This window comes from Cinclus cinclus, unplaced genomic scaffold (assembly GCF_963662255.1).
Source record: "Cinclus cinclus unplaced genomic scaffold, bCinCin1.1 SCAFFOLD_44, whole genome shotgun sequence".
Classification (NCBI taxonomy): domain Eukaryota; kingdom Metazoa; phylum Chordata; class Aves; order Passeriformes; family Cinclidae; genus Cinclus; species Cinclus cinclus.
Window position 1 is genome coordinate 1,351,279 of NW_026912222.1, and position 21,301 is coordinate 1,372,579.

The following is a 21,301-nucleotide window of genomic DNA, read 5'->3' on the forward strand; positions in this document are numbered from 1 at the left end:
GACACCACAGGGGTTAAGAGAAGCAAGGAACCATTGTGACCCAATGCAGGCTAACAATCTAATGATCCCTTGTGACACCAGGGGGCCTAAAATGGCCAGGGATGGATTGTTACAGCACGGGGACCAATAGAAGCAAGGATCTATTATGCCACCATGGAGGCCAAGAATCAAATGATTCATTGTGACATCAAGTGGCCTAAAAGTGCATGGGATGCATTGTGACACCACAGGGGTTAAGAGAAGCAAGGATCCATTGTGACCCAATGGAGGCTAATAATCCCAGGATCCCATTTGACACCAGGGGTCGTAAAATGGCCAGGGATGAATTGTGACAGCATGGGGACCAATAGAAACAAGGAACCATTATGACACCATGAAGGCCAAGATTCAAATGGTTCATTGTAAGACCAAGTGGCCTAAAAGGACTAGGAATACATCGTGACACCACAGAGGTTAAGAGAAGCAAGGAACCATTGTGACCCAATGCAGGCTAACAATCTAATGATCCCTTGTGGCACCAGGGGGTATAAAAAGGGCCAGGGATGAATTGTAACAGCACGGGGACCAATAGAAGCAAGGATCTATTATGTCACCATGGAGGCCAAGAATCAAATGATTCATTGTGACATCAAGTGGCCTAAAAGGGCATGGGATGCATTGTGACACCACAGGGGTTAAGAGAAGCAAGGATCCATTGTGACCCAATGGAGGCTAATAATCCCAGGATCCCATTTGACACCAGGGGGCGTAAAAGGGCCAGGGATGAATTGTTACAGCACGGGGACCAATAGAAACAAGGAACCATTATGACACCATGAAGGCCAAGAATCAAATGGTTCATTGTAAGACCAAGTGGCCTAAAAGGGCTTGGAATGCATTGTGACACCACAGAGGTTAAGAGAATCAAGGAACCATTGTGACCCAATGCAGGCTAACAATCTAATGATCCCTTGTGGCACCAGGGGGTATAAAAAGGGCCAGGGATGGATTGTTACAGCACGGGGACCAATAGAAGCAAGGGTCTATTATGTCACCATGGAGGCCAAGAATCAAATGATTCATTGTGACATCAAGTGGCCTAAAAGGGCATGGGATGCATTGTGACACCACAGAGGTTAAGAGAAGCAAGGAACCATTGTGACCCAATGCTTGCTAAAAATCTAATGATCCCTTGTGACACCAGGGGGCCTAAAATGGCCAGGGATGGATTGTAACAGCACGGGGACCAATGGAAGCAAGGATCTATTATGCCACCATGGAGGCCAAGAATCAAATGATTCATTGTGACATCAAGTGGCCTAAAAGGGCATGGGATGCATTGTGACACCACAGAGGTTAAGAGAAGCCAGGAACCATTGTGACCCAATGCTTGCTAAAAATCTAATGATCCCTTGTGACACCAGGGGGCCTAAAATGACCAGGGATGGATTGTTACAGCACGGGGACCAATAGAAGCAAGGACCTATTATGCCACCATGGACGCCAAGAATCAAATGATTCATTGTGACATCAAGTGGCCTAAAAGGGCATGGGATGCATTGTGACACCACAGGGGTTAAGAGAAGCAAGGATCCATTGTGACCCAATGGAGGCTAATAATCCCAGGATCCCATTTGGCACCAGGGGGCGTAAAAGGGCCAGGGATGAATTGTGACAGCATGGGGACCAATAGAAACAAGGAACCATTATGACACCATGGAGGCCAAGAATCAAATGATTCATTGTGACATCAAGTGGCCTAAAATGGCATGGAATGCATTGTGACACCACAGAGGTTAAGAGAAGCAAGGAACCATTATGACCCAATGGAGGCTAACAATCTAATGGTCCCTTGTGACACCAATGGGCCTAAAAGGGCCAGGGATGAATTGTGAAAGCATGGGGCCCAATTAAAACCTGGAAAATTATGCCACAATGGAGGCCAAAAATCAAATGATTCATTGTGACATCAAGAGGCCTAAAAGGGCATGGGATGCATTGTGACACCACAGGGGCTAAGAGAAGCAAGGAACCATTGTGACCCAATGCAGGCTAACAATCTAATGATCCCTTGTGACACCAGGGGGCCTAAAATGGCCAGGGATGGATTGTTACAGCACGGGGACCAATAGAAGCAAGGATCTATTATGCCACCATGGACGCCAAGAATCAAATGATTCATTGTGACATCAAGTGGCCTAAAAGGGCATGGGATGCATTGTGACACCACAGGGGTTCAGAGAAGCAAGGATCCATTGTGACCCAATGGAGGCTAATAATCCCAGGATCCCATTTGACACCAGGGGGCGTAAAAGGGCCAGGGATGAATTGTGACAGCATGGGGACCAATAGAAACAAGGAACCATTATGACACCATGAAGGCCAAGAATCAAATGGTTCATTGTAAGACCAAGTGGCCTAAAAGGGCTTGGAATGCATTGTGACACCACAGAGGTTAAGAGAAGCAAGGAACCATTGTGACCCAATGCAGGCTAACAATCTAATGATCCCTTGTGGCACCAGGGGGTATAAAAAGGGCCAGGGATGAATTGTTACAGCACGGGGACCAATAGAAGCAAGGATCTATTATGTCACCATGGAGGCCAAGAATCAAATGATTCATTGTGACATCAAGTGGCCTAAAAGGGCATGGGATGCATTGTGACACCACAGAGGTTAAGAGAAGCAAGGAACCATTGTGACCCAATGCTTGCTAAAAATCTAATGATCCCTTGTGACACCAGGGGGCCTAAAATGCCCAGGGATGGATTGTTACAGCACGGGGACCAATAGAAGCAAGGATCTATTATGCCACCATGGACGCCAAGAATCAAATGATTCATTGTGACATCAAGTGGCCTAAAAGGGCATGGGATGCATTGTGACACCACAGGGGTTAAGAGAAGCAAGGATCCATTGTGACCCAATGGAGGCTAATAATCCCAGGATCCCATTTGGCACCAGGGGGCGTAAAAGGGCCAGGGATGAATTGTGACAGCATGGGGACCAATAGAAACCAGGAACCATTATGACACCATGGAGGCCAAGAATCAAATGATTCATTGTGACAACAAGTGGCCTAAAATGGCATGGAATGCATTGTGACACCACAGAGGTTAAGAGAAGCAAGGAACCATTGTTACCAAATGGAGGCTAACAATCTAATGGTCCCTTGTGACACCAATGGGCCTAAAAGGGCCAGGGATGAATTGTGAAAGCATGGGGCCCAATTAAAACCTGGTACAATTATGCCACCATGGAGGCCAAAAATCAAATGATTCATTGTGACATCAAGTGGCCTAAAAGGGCATGGGATGCATTGCGACACCACAGGGGTTAAGAGAAGCAAGGAACCATTGTGACCCAATGCAGGCTAACAATCTAATGATCCCTTGTGACACCAGGGGGCCTAAAATGGCCAGGGATGGATTGTAACAGCACGGGGACCAATAGAAGCAAGGATCTATTATGCCACCATGGAGGCCAAGAATCAAATGATTCATTGTGACATCAAGTGGCCTAAAAGGGCATGGGATGCATTGTGACACCACAGAGGTTAAGAGAAGCAAGGAACCATTATGACCCAATGCAGGCTAACAATCTAATGATCCCTTGTGGCACCAGGGAATATAAAAAGGACCAGGGATGAATTGTTACAGCACGGGGACCAATAGAAGCAAGGATCTATTATGTCACCATGGAGGCCAAGAATCAAATGATTCATTGTGACATCAAGTGGCCTAAAAGGGCATGGGATGCATTGTGACACCACAGGGGTTAAGAGAAGCAAGGATCCATTGTGACCCAATGGAGGCTAATAATCCCAGGATCCCATTTGGCACCAGGGGGCGTAAAAGGGCCAGGGATGAATTGTGACAGCACGGGGACCAATAGAAACAAGGAACCATTATGACACCATGGAGGCCAAGAATCAAATGATTCATTGTGACATCAAGTGGCCTAAAATGGCATGGAATGCATCGTGACACCACAGAGGTTAAGACAAGCAAGGAACCATTGTTACCAAATGGAGGCTAACAATCTAATGGTCCCTTGTGACACCAATGGGCCTAAAAGGGCCAGGGAAGAATTGTGAAAGCATGGGGCCCAATTAAAACCTGGTACAATTATGCCACCATGGAGGCCAAGAATCAAATGATTCATTGTGACATCAAGTGGCCTAAAAGGGCATGGGATGCATTGTGACACCAAAGGGGTTAAGAGAATCAAGGAACCATTGTGACCCAATGCAGGCTAACACTCTAATGATCCCTTGTGACACCAGGGGGCCTAAAATGGCCAGGGATGGATTGTTACAGCACGGGGACCAATAGAAGCAAGGATCTATTATGCCACCATGGAGGCCAAGAATCAAATGATTCATTGTGACATCAAGTGGCCTAAAAGGGAATGGGATGCATTGTGACACCACAGGGTTAAGAGAAGCAAGGATCCATTGTGACCCAATGGAGGCTAATAATCCCAGGATCCCATTTGACACCAGGGGTCGTAAAAGGGCCAGGGATGAATTGTGACAGCATGGGGCCCAATAGAAACAAGGAACCATTATGACACCATGGAGGCCAAGAATCAAATGATTCATTGTGACATCAAGTGGCCTAAAATGGCATGGAATGCATTGTGACACCACAGAGGTTAAGAGAAGCAAGGAACCATTGTTACCAAATGGAGGCTAACAATCTAATGGTCCCTTGTGACACCAATGGGCCTAAAAGGGCCAGGGATGAATTGTGAAAGCATGGGGCCCTATTAAAACCCGGTACAATTATGCCACCATGGAGGCCAAAAATCAAATGATTCATTGTGACATCAAGTGGCCTAAAAGGGCATGGGATGCATTGTGACACCACAGGGGTTAAGAGAAGCAAGGATCCATTGTGACCCAATGGAGGCTAATAATCCCAGGATCCCATTTGACACCAGGGGGCGTAAAAGGGCCAGGGATGAATTGTGACAGCATGGGGACCAATAGAAACAAGGAACCATTATGACACCATGAAGGCCAAGAATCAAATGGTTCATTGTAAGACCAAGTGGCCTAAAAGGGCTTGGAATGCATTGTGACACCACAGAGGTTAAGAGAAGCAAGGAACCATTGTGACCCAATGCAGGCTAACAATCTAATTATCCCTTGTGGCACCATGGGGTATAAAAAGGGCCAGGGATGAATTGTTACAGCACGGGGAGCAATAGAAGCAAGGATCTATTATGTCACCATGGAGGCCAAGACTCAAATGATTCATTGTGACATCAAGTGGCCTAAAAGGGCATGGGATGCATTGTGACACCACAGGGGCTAAGAGAAGCAAGGAACCATTGTGACCCAATGCAGGCTAACAATCTAATGATCCCTTGTGACACCAGGGGGCCTAAAATGACCAGGGATGGATTGTTACAGCACGGGGACCAATAGAAACAAGGATCTATTTTGCCACCATGGAGGCCAAGAATCAAATGATTCATTGTGACATCAAGTGGCCTAAAAGGGCATGGGATGCATTGTGACACCACAGGGGTTAAGAGAAGCAAGGATCCATTGTGACCCAATGGAGGCTAATAATCCCAGGATCCCATTTGACACCAGGGGGCGTAAAAGGGCCAGGGATGAATTGTGACAGCATGGGGACCAATAGAAACAAGGAACCATTATGACACCATGAAGGCCAAGAATCAAATGGTTCATTGTAAGACCAAGTGGCCTAAAATGGCATGGAATGCATTGTGACACCACAGAAGTTAAGAGAAGCAAGGAACCATTGTGACCCAATGCAGGCTAACAATCTAATGATCCCTTGTGGCACCAGGGGGTATAAAAAGGGCCAGGGACGGATTGTTACAGCACGGGGACCAATAGAAGCAAGGGTCTATTATGTCACCATGGAGGCCAAGAATCAAATGATTCATTGTGACATCAAGTGGCCTAAAAGGGCATGGGATGCATTGTGACACCACAGGGGTTAAGAGAAGCAAGGATCCATTGTGACCCAATGGAGGCTAATAATCCCAGGATCCCATTTGGCACCAGGGGGCGTAAAAGGGCCAGGGATGAATTGTGACAGCATGGGGACCAATAGAAACAAGGAACCATTATGACACCATGGAGGCCAAGAATCAAATGATTCATTGTGACAACAAGTGGCCTAAAAGGGCATGGGATGCATTGTGACACCACAGAGGTTAAGAGAAGCAAGGAACCATTGTGACCCAATGCTTGCTAAAAATCTAATGATCCCTTGTGACACCAGGGGGCCTAAAATGCCCAGGGATGGATTGTTACAGCACGGGGACCAATAGAAGCAAGGATCTATTATGCCACCATGGACGCCAAGAATCAAATGATTCATTGTGACATCAAGTGGCCTAAAAGGGCATGGGATGCATTGTGACACCACAGGGGTTAAGAGAAGCAAGGATCCATTGTGACCCAATGGAGGCTAATAATCCCAGGATCCCATTTGGCACCAGGGGGCGTAAAAGGGCCAGGGATGAATTGTGACAGCATGGGGACCAATAGAAACCAGGAACCATTATGACACCATGGAGGCCAAGAATCAAATGATTCATTGTGACAACAAGTGGCCTAAAATGGCATGGAATGCATTGTGACACCACAGAGGTTAAGAGAAGCAAGGAACCATTGTTACCAAATGGAGGCTAACAATCTAATGGTCCCTTGTGACACCAATGGGCCTAAAAGGGCCAGGGATGAATTGTGAAAGCATGGGGCCCAATTAAAACCTGGTACAATTATGCCACCATGGAGGCCAAAAATCAAATGATTCATTGTGACATCAAGTGGCCTAAAAGGGCATGGGATGCATTGCGACACCACAGGGGTTAAGAGAAGCAAGGAACCATTGTGACCCAATGCAGGCTAACAATCTAATGATCCCTTGTGACACCAGGGGGCCTAAAATGGCCAGGGATGGATTGTAACAGCACGGGGACCAATAGAAGCAAGGATCTATTATGCCACCATGGAGGCCAAGAATCAAATGATTCATTGTGACATCAAGTGGCCTAAAAGGGCATGGGATGCATTGTGACACCACAGAGGTTAAGAGAAGCAAGGAACCATTATGACCCAATGCAGGCTAACAATCTAATGATCCCTTGTGGCACCAGGGAGTATAAAAAGGACCAGGGATGAATTGTTACAGCACGGGGACCAATAGAAGCAAGGATCTATTATGTCACCATGGAGGCCAAGAATCAAATGATTCATTGTGACATCAAGTGGCCTAAAAGGGCATGGGATGCATTGTGACACCACAGGGGTTAAGAGAAGCAAGGATCCATTGTGACCCAATGGAGGCTAATAATCCCAGGATCCCATTTGGCACCAGGGGGCGTAAAAGGGCCAGGGATGAATTGTGACAGCACGGGGACCAATAGAAACAAGGAACCATTATGACACCATGGAGGCCAAGAATCAAATGATTCATTGTGACATCAAGTGGCCTAAAATGGCATGGAATGCATCGTGACACCACAGAGGTTAAGACAAGCAAGGAACCATTGTTACCAAATGGAGGCTAACAATCTAATGGTCCCTTGTGACACCAATGGGCCTAAAAGGGCCAGGGAAGAATTGTGAAAGCATGGGGCCCAATTAAAACCTGGTACAATTATGCCACCATGGAGGCCAAGAATCAAATGATTCATTGTGACATCAAGTGGCCTAAAAGGGCATGGGATGCATTGTGACACCAAAGGGGTTAAGAGAATCAAGGAACCATTGTGACCCAATGCAGGCTAACACTCTAATGATCCCTTGTGACACCAGGGGGCCTAAAATGGCCAGGGATGGATTGTTACAGCACGGGGACCAATAGAAGCAAGGATCTATTATGCCACCATGGAGGCCAAGAATCAAATGATTCATTGTGACATCAAGTGGCCTAAAAGGGAATGGGATGCATTGTGACACCACAGGGTTAAGGGATGCAAGGATCCATTGTGACCCAATGGAGGCTAATAATCCCAGGATCCCATTTGACACCAGGGGTCGTAAAAGGGCCAGGGATGAATTGTGACAGCATGGGGCCCAATAGAAACAAGGAACCATTATGACACCATGGAGGCCAAGAATCAAATGATTCATTGTGACATCAAGTGGCCTAAAATGGCATGGAATGCATTGTGACACCACAGAGGTTAAGAGAAGCAAGGAACCATTGTTACCAAATGGAGGCTAACAATCTAATGGTCCCTTGTGACACCAATGGGCCTAAAAGGGCCAGGGATGAATTGTGAAAGCATGGGGCCCTATTAAAACCCGGTACAATTATGCCACCATGGAGGCCAAAAATCAAATGATTCATTGTGACATCAAGTGGCCTAAAATGGCATGGGATGCATTGTGACACCACAGGGGTTAAGAGAAGCAAGGATCCATTGTGACCCAATGGAGGCTAATAATCCCAGGATCCCATTTGACACCAGGGGGCGTAAAAGGGCCAGGGATGAATTGTGACAGCATGGGGACCAATAGAAACAAGGAACCATTATGACACCATGAAGGCCAAGAATCAAATGGTTCATTGTAAGACCAAGTGGCCTAAAAGGGCTTGGAATGCATTGTGACACCACAGAGGTTAAGAGAAGCAAGGAACCATTGTGACCCAATGCAGGCTAACAATCTAATTATCCCTTGTGGCACCATGGGGTATAAAAAGGGCCAGGGATGAATTGTTACAGCACGGGGAGCAATAGAAGCAAGGATCTATTATGTCACCATGGAGGCCAAGACTCAAATGATTCATTGTGACATCAAGTGGCCTAAAAGGGCATGGGATGCATTGTGACACCACAGGGGCTAAGAGAAGCAAGGAACCATTGTGACCCAATGCAGGCTAACAATCTAATGATCCCTTGTGACACCAGGGGGCCTAAAATGACCAGGGATGGATTGTTACAGCACGGGGACCAATAGAAACAAGGATCTATTTTGCCACCATGGAGGCCAAGAATCAAATGATTCATTGTGACATCAAGTGGCCTAAAAGTGCATGGGATGCATTGTGACACCACAGGGGTTAAGAGAAGCAAGGATCCATTGTGACCCAATGGAGGCTAATAATCCCAGGATCCCATTTGACACCAGGGGGCGTAAAAGGGCCAGGGATGAATTGTGACAGCATGGGGACCAATAGAAACAAGGAACCATTATGACACCATGAAGGCCAAGAATCAAATGGTTCATTGTAAGACCAAGTGGCCTAAAATGGCATGGAATGCATTGTGACACCACAGAAGTTAAGAGAAGCAAGGAACCATTGTGACCCAATGCAGGCTAACAATCTAATGATCCCTTGTGGCACCAGGGGGTATAAAAAGGGCCAGGGACGGATTGTTACAGCACGGGGACCAATAGAAGCAAGGGTCTATTATGTCACCATGGAGGCCAAGAATCAAATGATTCATTGTGACATCAAGTGGCCTAAAAGGGCATGGGATGCATTGTGACACCACAGGGGTTAAGAGAAGCAAGGATCCATTGTGACCCAATGGAGGCTAATAATCCCAGGATCCCTTTTGGCACCAGGGGGCGTAAAAGGGCCAGGGATGAATTGTGACAGCATGGGGACCAATAGAAACAAGGAACCATTATGACACCATGGAGGCCAAGAATCAAATGATTCATTGTGACAACAAGTGGCCTAAAATGGCATGGAATGCATTGTGACACCACAGAGGTTAAGAGAAGCAAGGAACCATTGTTACCCAATGGAGGCTAACAATCTAATGGTCCCTTGTGACACCAATGGGCCTAAAAGGGCCAGGGATGAATTGTGAAAGCATGGGGCCCAATTAAAACCTGGTACAATTATGCCACCATGGAGGCCAAAAATCAAATGATTCATTGTGACATCAAGTGGCCTAAAAGGGCATGGGATGCATTGTGACACCACAGGGGTTAAGAGAAGCAAGGAACCATTGTGACCCAATGCAGGCTAACAATCTAATGATCCCTTGTGACACCAGGGGGCCTAAAATGGCCAGGGATGGATTGTAACAGCGCGGGGACCAATAGAAGCAAGGATCTATTATGCCACCATGGAGGCCAAGAATCAAATGATTCATTGTGACATCAAGTGGCCTAAAAGGGCATGGGATGCATTGTGACACCACAGAGGTTAAGACAAGCAAGGAACCATTATGACCCAATGCAGGCTAACAATCTAATGATCCCTTGTGGCACCAGGGGGTATAAAAAGGGCCAGGGATGAATTGTAACAGCACGGGGACCAATAGAAGCAAGGATCTATTATGGCACCATGGAGGCCAAGAATCAAATGATTCATTGTGACATCAAGTGGCCTAAAATGGCATGGGATGCATTGTGACACCACAGGGGTTAAGAGAAGCAAGGATCCATTGTGACCCAATGGAGGCTAATAATCCCAGGATCCCATTTGGCACCAGGGGGCGTAAAAGGGCCAGGGATGAATTGTGACAGCATGGGGACCAATAGAAAGAAGGAACCATTATGTCACCATGGAGGCCAAGAATCAAATGATTCATTGTGACATCAAGTGGCCTAAAATGGCATGGAATGCATCGTGACACCACAGAGGTTAAGACAAGCAAGGAACCATTGTTACCAAATGGAGGCTAACAATCTAATGGTCCCTTGTGACACCAATGGGCCTAAAAGGGCCAGGGAAGAATTGTGAAAGCATGGGGCCCAATTAAAACCTGGTACAATTATGCCACCATGGAGGCCAAAAATCAAATGATTCATTGTGACATCAAGTGGCCTAAAAGGGCATGGGATGCATTGTGACACCAAAGGGGTTAAGAGAAGCAAGGAACCATTGTGACCCAATGCAGGCTAACAATCTAATGATCCCTTGTGACACCAGGGGGCCTAAAATGGCCAGGGATGGATTGTTACAGCACGGGGACCAATAGAAGCAAGGATCTATTATGCCACCATGGAGGCCAAGAATCAAATGATTCATTGTGACATCAAGTGGCCTAAAAGGGCATGGGATGCATTGTGACACCACAGGGGTTAAGAGATGCAAGGATCCATTGTGACCCAATGGAGGCTAATAATCCCAGGATCCCATTTGACACCAGGGGGCGTAAAAGGGCCAGGGATGAATTGTGACAGCATGGGGCCCAATAGAAACAAGGAACCATTATGACACCATGGAGGCCAAGAATCAAATGATTCATTGTGACATCAAGTGGCCTAAAATGGCCTGGAATTCATTGTGACACCACAGAGGTTAAGAGAAGCAAGGAACCATTGTTACCCAATGGAGGCTAACAATCTAATGGTCCCTTGTGACACCAATGGGCCTAAAATGGCCAGGGATGAATTGTGAAAGCATGGGGCCCAATTAAAACCTGGTACAATTATGCCACCATGGAGGCCAAAAATCAAATGATTCATTGTGACATCAAGTGGCCTAAAAGGGCATGGGATGCATTGTGACACCACAGGGGTTAAGAGAAGCAAGGATCCATTGTGACCCAATGGAGGCTAATAATCCCAGGATCCCATTTGACACCAGGGGGCGTAAAAGGGCCAGGGATGAATTGTGACAGCATGGGGACCAATAGAAACAAGGAACCATTATGACACCATGAAGGCCAAGAATCAAATGGTTCATTGTAAGACCAAGTGGCCTAAAAGGGCTTGGAATGCATTGTGACACCACAGAGGTTAAGAGAAGCAAGGAACCATTGTGACCCAATGCAGGCTAACAATCTAATGATCCCTTGTGGCACCATGGGGTATGAAAAGGGCCAGGGATGAATTGTTACAGCACGGGGAGCAATAGAAGCAAGGATCTATTATGTCACCATGGAGGCCAAGACTCAAATGATTCATTGTGACATCAAGTGGCCTAAAAGGGCATGGGATGCATTGTGAGACCACAGGGGCTAAGAGAAACAAGGATCCATTGTGACCCAAAGGAGGCTAATAATCCCAGGATCCCATTTGACACCAGGGGTCGTAAAAGGGCCAGGGATTAATTGTGACAGCATGGGGCCCAATAGAAACAAGGAACCATTATGACACCATGGAGGCCAAGAATCAAATGATTCATTGTGACATCAAGTGGCCTAAAATGGCATGGGATGCATTGTGACACCACAGGGGTTAAGAGAAGCAAGGATCCATTGTGACCCAATGGAGGCTAATAATCCCAGGATCCCATTTGGCACCAGGGGGCGTAAAAGGGCCAGGGATGAATTGTGACAGCATGGGGACCAATAGAAACAAGGAACCATTATGACACCATGGAGGCCAAGAATCAAATGATTCATTGTGACATCAAGTGGCCTAAAATGGCATGGAATGCATTGTGACACCACAGAGGTTAAGAGAAGCAAGGAACCATTGTTACCCAATGGAGGCTAACAATCTAATGGTCCCTTGTGACACCAATGGGCCTAAAAGGGCCAGGGATGAATTGTGAAAGCATGGGGCCCAATTAAAAACTGGTACAATTATGCCACCATGGAGGCCAAAAATCAAATGATTCATTGTGACATCAAGTGGCTTAAAAGGGCATGGGATGCATTGTGACACCACAGGGGTTAAGAGAAGCAAGGAACCATTGTGACCCAATGCAGGCTAACAATCTAATGATCCCTTGTGACACCAGGGGGCCTAAAATGGCCAGGGATGGATTGTTACAGCACGGGGACCAATAGAAGCAAGGATCTATTATGCCACCATGGAGGCCAAGAATCAAATGATTCATTGTGACATCAAGTGGCCTAAAAGTGCATGGGATGCATTGTGACACCACAGGGGTTAAGAGAAGCAAGGATCCATTGTGACCCAATGGAGGCTAATAATCCCAGGATCCCATTTGACACCAGGGGTCGTAAAATGGCCAGGGATGAATTGTGACAGCATGGGGACCAATAGAAACAAGGAACCATTATGACACCATGAAGGCCAAGATTCAAATGGTTCATTGTAAGACCAAGTGGCCTAAAAGGACTAGGAATACATCGTGACACCACAGAGGTTAAGAGAAGCAAGGAACCATTGTGACCCAATGCAGGCTAACAATCTAATGATCCCTTGTGGCACCAGGGGGTATAAAAAGGGCCAGGGATGAATTGTAACAGCACGGGGACCAATAGAAGCAAGGATCTATTATGTCACCATGGAGGCCAAGAATCAAATGATTCATTGTGACATCAAGTGGCCTAAAAGGGCATGGGATGCATTGTGACACCACAGGGGTTAAGAGAAGCAAGGATCCATTGTGACCCAATGGAGGCTAATAATCCCAGGATCCCATTTGACACCAGGGGGCGTAAAAGGGCCAGGGATGAATTGTTACAGCACGGGGACCAATAGAAACAAGGAACCATTATGACACCATGAAGGCCAAGAATCAAATGGTTCATTGTAAGACCAAGTGGCCTAAAAGGGCTTGGAATGCATTGTGACACCACAGAGGTTAAGAGAATCAAGGAACCATTGTGACCCAATGCAGGCTAACAATCTAATGATCCCTTGTGGCACCAGGGGGTATAAAAAGGGCCAGGGATGGATTGTTACAGCACGGGGACCAATAGAAGCAAGGGTCTATTATGTCACCATGGAGGCCAAGAATCAAATGATTCATTGTGACATCAAGTGGCCTAAAAGGGCATGGGATGCATTGTGACACCACAGAGGTTAAGAGAAGCAAGGAACCATTGTGACCCAATGCTTGCTAAAAATCTAATGATCCCTTGTGACACCAGGGGGCCTAAAATGGCCAGGGATGGATTGTAACAGCACGGGGACCAATGGAAGCAAGGATCTATTATGCCACCATGGAGGCCAAGAATCAAATGATTCATTGTGACATCAAGTGGCCTAAAAGGGCATGGGAGGCATTGTGACACCACAGAGGTTAAGAGAAGCCAGGAACCATTATGACCCAATGCAGGCTAACAATCTAATTATCCCTTGTGGCACCAGGGGCTATAAAAAGGGCCAGGGATGAATTGTTACAGCACGGGGACCAATAGAAGCAAGGATCTATTATGTCACCATGGAGGCCAAGAATCAAATGATTGATTGTGACATCAAGTGGCCTAAAAGGGCATGGGATGCATTGTGACACCACAGGGGTTAAGAGAAGCAAGGATCCATTGTGACCCAATGGAGGCTAATAATCCCAGGATCCCATTTGACACCAGGGGTCGTAAAAGGCCCAGGGATTAATTGTGACAGCCTGGGGCCCAATACAAACAAGGAACCATTATGACACCATGGAGGCCAAGAATCAAATGATTCATTGTGACATCAAGTGGCCTAAAATGGCATGGGATGCATTGTGACACCACAGGGGTTAAGAGAAGCAAGGATCCATTGTGACCCAATGGAGGCTAATAATCCCAGGATCCCATTTGGCACCAGGGGGCGTAAAAGGGCCAGGGATGAATTGTGACAGCATGGGGACCAATAGAAACAAGGAACCATTATGACACCATGGAGGCCAAGAATCAAATGATTCATTGTGACATCAAGTGGCCTAAAATGGCATGGAATGCATTGTGACGCCACAGAGGTTAAGAGAAACAAGGAACCATTGTTACCCAATGGAGGCTCACAATCTAATGGTCCCTTGTGACACCAATGGGCCTAAAAGGGCCAGGGATGAATTGTGAAAGCATGGGGCACAATTAAAACCTGGTAAAATTATGCCGCCATGGAGGCCAAAAATCAAATGATTCATTGTGACATCAAGTGGCCTAAAAGGGCATGGGATGCATTGTGACACCACAGGGGTTAAGAGAAGCAAGGAACCATTGTGACCCAATGCAGGCTAACAATCTAATGATCCCTTGTGACACCAGGGGCCTAAAATGGCCAGGGATGGATTGTTACAGCACGGGGAGCAATAGAAGCAAGGATCTATTATGTCACCATGGAGGCCAAGAATCAAATGATTCATTGTGACATCAAGTGGCCTAAAAGGGCATGGGATGCATTGTGACACCACAGGGGTTAAGAGAAGCAAGGATCCATTGTGACCCAATGGAGGCTAATAATCCCAGGATCCCATTTGACACCAGGGGTCGTAAAATGGCCAGGGATGGATTGTGACAGCATGGGGACCAATAGAAACAAGGAACCATTATGACACCATGAAGGCCAAGATTCAAATGGTTCATTGTAAGACCAAGTGGCCTAAAAGGGCATGGGATGCATTGTGACACCACAGAGGTTAAGAGAAGCAAGGAACCATTGTGACCCAATGCAGGCTAACAATCTAATGATCCCTTGTGACACCAGGGGGCCTAAAATGGCCAGGGATGGATTGTAACAGCACGGGGACCAATGGAAGCAAGGATCTATTATGCCACCATGGAGGCCAAGAATCAAATGATTCATTGTGACATCAAGTGGCCTAAAAGGGCATGGGAGGCATTGTGACACCACAGAGGTTAAGAGAAGCCAGGAACCATTATGACCCAATGCAGGCTAACAATCTAATTATCCCTTGTGGCACCAGGGGCTATAAAAAGGGCCAGGGATGAATTGTTACAGCACGGGGACCAATAGAAGCAAGGATCTATTATGTCACCATGGAGGCCAAGAATCAAATGATTCATTGTGACATCAAGTGGCCTAAAAGGGCATGGGATGCATTGTGACACCACAGGGGTTAAGAGAAGCAAGGATCCATTGTGACCCAATGGAGGCTAATAATCCCAGGATCCCATTTGACACCAGGGGTCGTAAAAGGCCCAGGGATAAATTGTGACAGCCTGGGGCCCAATAGAAACAAGGAACCATTATGACACCATGGAGGCCAAGAATCAAATGATTCATTGTGACATCAAGTGGCCTAAAATGGCATGGGATGCATTGTGACACCACAGGGGTTAAGAGAAGCAAGGATCCATTGTGACCCAATGGAGGCTAATAATCCCAGGATCCCATTTGGCACCAGGGGGCGTAAAAGGGCCAGGGATGAATTGTGACAGCATGGGGACCAATAGAAACAAGGAACCATTATGACACCATGGAGGCCAAGAATCAAATGATTCATTGTGACATCAAGTGGCCTAAAATGGCATGGAATGCATTGTGACGCCACAGAGGTTAAGAGAAACAAGGAACCATTGTTACCCAATGGAGGCTCACAATCTAATGGTCCCTTGTGACACCAATGGGCCTAAAAGGGCCAGGGATGAATTGTGAAAGCATGGGGCCCAATTAAAAACTGGTACAATTATGCCACCATGGAGGCCAAGACTCAAATGATTCATTGTGACATCCAGTGGCCTAAAAGGGCATGGGATGCATTGTGACACCACAGGGGTTAAGAGAAGCAAGGATCCATTGTGACCCAATGGAGGCTAATAATCCCAGGATCCCATTTGACACCAGGGGGCGTAAAAGGGCCAGGGATGAATTGTGACAGCATGGGGACCAATAGAAACAAGGAACCATTATGACACCATGAAGGCCAAGAATCAAATGGTTCATTGTAAGACCAAGTGGCCTAAAAGGGCTTGGAATGCATTGTGACACCACAGAGGTTAAGAGAAGCAAGGAACCATTGTGACCCAATGCAGGCTAACAATCTAATGATCCCTTGTGGCACCAGGGGATATAAAAAGGGCCAGGGATGAATTGTTACAGCACGGGGACCAATAGAAGCAAGGATCTATTATGTCACCATGGAGGCCAAGAATCAAATGATTCATTGTGACATCAAGTGGCCTAAAAGGGCATGGGATGCATTGTGACACCACAGGGGTTAAGAGAAGCAAGGATCCATTGTGACCCAATGGAGGCTAATAATCCCAGGATCCCTTTTGGCACCAGGGGGCGTAAAAGGGCCAGGGATGAATTGTGACAGCATGGGGACCAATAGAAACAAGGAACCATTATGACACCATGGAGGCCAAGAATCAAATGATTCATTGTGACAACAAGTGGCCTAAAATGGCATGGAATGCATTGTGACACCACAGAGGTTAAGAGAAGCAAGGAACCATTGTTACCCAATGGAGGCTAACAATCTAATGGTCCCTTGTGACACCAATGGGCCTAAAAGGGCCAGGGATGAATTGTGAAAGCATGGGGCCCAATTAAAACCTGGTACAATTATGCCACCATGGAGGCCAAAAATCAAATGATTCATTGTGACATCAAGTGGCCTAAAAGGGCATGGGATGCATTGTGACACCACAGGGGTTAAGAGAAGCAAGGAACCATTGTGACCCAATGCAGGCTAACAATCTAATGATCCCTTGTGACACCAGGGGGCCTAAAATGGCCAGGGATGGATTGTAACAGCGCGGGGACCAATAGAAGCAAGGATCTATTATGCCACCATGGAGGCCAAGAATCAAATGATTCATTGTGACATCAAGTGGCCTAAAAGGGCATGGGATGCATTGTGACACCACAGAGGTTAAGACAAGCAAGGAACCATTATGACCCAATGCAGGCTAACAATCTAATGATCCCTTGTGGCACCAGGGGGTATAAAAAGGGCCAGGGATGAATTGTAACAGCACGGGGACCAATAGAAGCAAGGATCTATTATGGCACCATGGAGGCCAAGAATCAAATGATTCATTGTGACATCAAGTGGCCTAAAATGGCATGGGATGCATTGTGACACCACAGGGGTTAAGAGAAGCAAGGATCCATTGTGACCCAATGGAGGCTAATAATCCCAGGATCCCATTTGGCACCAGGGGGCGTAAAAGGGCCAGGGATGAATTGTGACAGCATGGGGCCCAATAGAAACAAGGAACCATTATGACACCATGGAGGCCAAGAATCAAATGATTCATTGTGACATCAAGTGGCCTAAAATGGCCTGGAATTCATTGTGACACCACAGAGGTTAAGAGAAGCAAGGAACCATTGTTACCCAATGGAGGCTAACAATCTAATGGTCCCTTGTGACACCAATGGGCCTAAAATGGCCAGGGATGAATTGTGAAAGCATGGGGCCCAATTAAAACCTGGTACAATTATGCCACCATGGAGGCCAAAAACCAAATGATTCATTGTGACATCAAGTGGCCTAAAAGGGCATGGGATGCATTGTGACACCACAGGGGTTAAGAGAAGCAAGGATCCATTGTGACCCAATGGAGGCTAATAATCCCAGGATCCCATTTGACACCAGGGGGCGTAAAAGGGCCAGGGATGAATTGTGACAGCATGGGGACCAATAGAAACAAGGAACCATTATGACACCATGAAGGCCAAGAATCAAATGGTTCATTGTAAGACCAAGTGGCCTAAAAGGGCTTGGAATGCATTGTGACACCACAGAGGTTAAGAGAAGCAAGGAACCATTGTGACCCAATGCAGGCTAACAATCTAATGATCCCTTGTGGCACCATGGGGTATAAAAAGGGCCAGGGATGAATTGTTACAGCACGGGGAGCAATAGAAGCAAGGATCTATTATGTCACCATGGAGGCCAAGACTCAAATGATTCATTGTGACATCAAGTGGCCTAAAAGGGCATGGGATGCATTGTGAGACCACAGGGGCTAAGAGAAACAAGGATCCATTGTGACCCAAAGGAGGCTAATAATCCCAGGATCCCATTTGACACCAGGGGTCGTAAAAGGGCCAGGGATTAATTGTGACAGCATGGGGCCCAATAGAAACAAGGAACCATTATGACACCATGGAGGCCAAGAATCAAATGATTCATTGTGACATCAAGTGGCCTAAAATGGCATGGGATGCATTGTGACACCACAGGGGTTAAGAGAAGCAAGGATCCATTGTGACCCAATGGAGGCTAATAATCCCAGGATCCCATTTGGCACCAGGGGGCGTAAAAGGGCCAGGGATTAATTGTGACAGCATGGGGCCCAATAGAAACAAGGAACCATTATGACACCATGAAGGCCAAGAATCAAATGGTTCATTGTAAGACCAAGTGGCCTAAAAGGGCTTGGAATGCATTGTGACACCACAGAGGTTAAGAGAATCAAGGAACCATTGTGACCCAATGCAGGCTAACAATCTAATGATCCCTTGTGGCACCAGGGGGTATAAAAAGGGCCAGGGATGGATTGTTACAGCACGGGGACCAATAGAAGCAAGGGTCTATTATGTCACCATGGAGGCCAAGAATCAAATGATTCATTGTGACATCAAGTGGCCTAAAAGGGCATGGGATGCATTGTGACACCACAGAGGTTAAGAGAAGCAAGGAACCATTGTGACCCAATGCTTGCTAAAAATCTAATGATCCCTTGTGACACCAGGGGGCCTAAAATGGCCAGGGATGGATTGTAACAGCACGGGGACCAATGGAAGCAAGGATCTATTATGCCACCATGGAGGCCAAGAATCAAATGATTCATTGTGACATCAAGTGGCCTAAAAGGGCATGGGAGGCATTGTGACACCACAGAGGTTAAGAGAAGCCAGGAACCATTATGACCCAATGCAGGCTAACAATCTAATTATCCCTTGTGGCACCAGGGGCTATAAAAAGGGCCAGGGATGAATTGTTACAGCACGGGGACCAATAGAAGCAAGGATCTATTATGTCACCATGGAGGCCAAGAATCAAATGATTGATTGTGACATCAAGTGGCCTAAAAGGGCATGGGATGCATTGTGACACCACAGGGGTTAAGAGAAGCAAGGATCCATTGTGACCCAATGGAGGCTAATAATCCCAGGATCCCATTTGACACCAGGGGTCGTAAAAGGCCCAGGGATTAATTGTGACAGCCTGGGGCCCAATACAAACAAGGAACCATTATGACACCATGGAGGCCAAGAATCAAATGATTCATTGTGACATCAAGTGGCCTAAAATGGCATGGGATGCATTGTGACACCACAGGGGTTAAGAGAAGCAAGGATCCATTGTGACCCAATGGAGGCTAATAATCCCAGGATCCCATTTGGCACCAGGGGGCGTAAAAGGGCCAGGGATGAATTGTGACAGCATGGGGACCAATAGAAACAAGGAACCATTATGACACCATGGAGGCCAAGAATCAAATGATTCATTGTGACATCAAGTGGCCTAAAATGGCATGGAATGCATTGTGACGCCACAGAGGTTAAGAGAAACAAGGAACCATTGTTACCCAATGGAGGCTCACAATCTAATGGTCCCTTGTGACACCAATGGGCCTAAAAGGGCCAGGGATGAATTGTGAAAGCATGGGGCACAATTAAAACCTGGTAAAATTATGCCGCCATGGAGGCCAAAAATCAAATGATTCATTGTGACATCAAGTGGCCTAAAAGGGCATGGGATGCATTGTGACACCACAGGGGTTAAGAGAAGCAAGGAACCATTGTGACCCAATGCAGGCTAACAATCTAATGATCCCTTGTGACACCAGGGGCCTAAAATGGCCAGGGATGGATTGTTACAGCACGGGGAGCAATAGAAGCAAGGATCTATTATGTCACCATGGAGGCCAAGAATCAAATGATTCATTGTGACATCAAGTGGCCTAAAAGGGCATGGGATGCATTGTGACACCACAGGGGTTAAGAGAAGCAAGGATCCATTGTGACCCAATGGAGGCTAATAATCCCAGGATCCCATTTGACACCAGGGGTCGTAAAATGGCCAGGGATGGATTGTGACAGCATGGGGACCAATAGAAACAAGGAACCATTATGACACCATGAAGGCCAAGATTCAAATGGTTCATTGTAAGACCAAGTGGCCTAAAAGGGCATGGGATGCATTGTGACACCACAGAGGTTAAGAGAAGCAAGGAACCATTGTGACCCAATGCAGGCTAACAATCTAATGATCCCTTGTGACACCAGGGGGCCTAAAATGGCCAGGGATGGATTGTAACAGCACGGGGACCAATGGAAGCAAGGATCTATTATGCCACCATGGAGGCCAAGAATCAAATGATTCATTGTGACATCAAGTGGCCTAAAAGGGCATGGGAGGCATTGTGACACCACAGAGGTTAAGAGAAGCCAGGAACCATTATGACCCAATGCAGGCTAACAATCTAATTATCCCTTGTGGCACCAGGGGCTATAAAAAGGGCCAGGGATGAATTGTTACAGCACGGGGACCAATAGAAGCAAGGATCTATTATGTCACCATGGAGGCCAAGAATCAAATGATTCATTGTGACATCAAGTGGCCTAAAAGGGCATGGGATGCATTGTGACACCACAGGGGTTAAGAGAAGCAAGGATCCATTGTGACCCAATGGAGGCTAATAATCCCAGGATCCCATTTGACACCAGGGGTCGTAAAAGGCCCAGGGATAAATTGTGACAGCCTGGGGCCCAATAGAAACAAGGAACCATTATGACACCATGGAGGCCAAG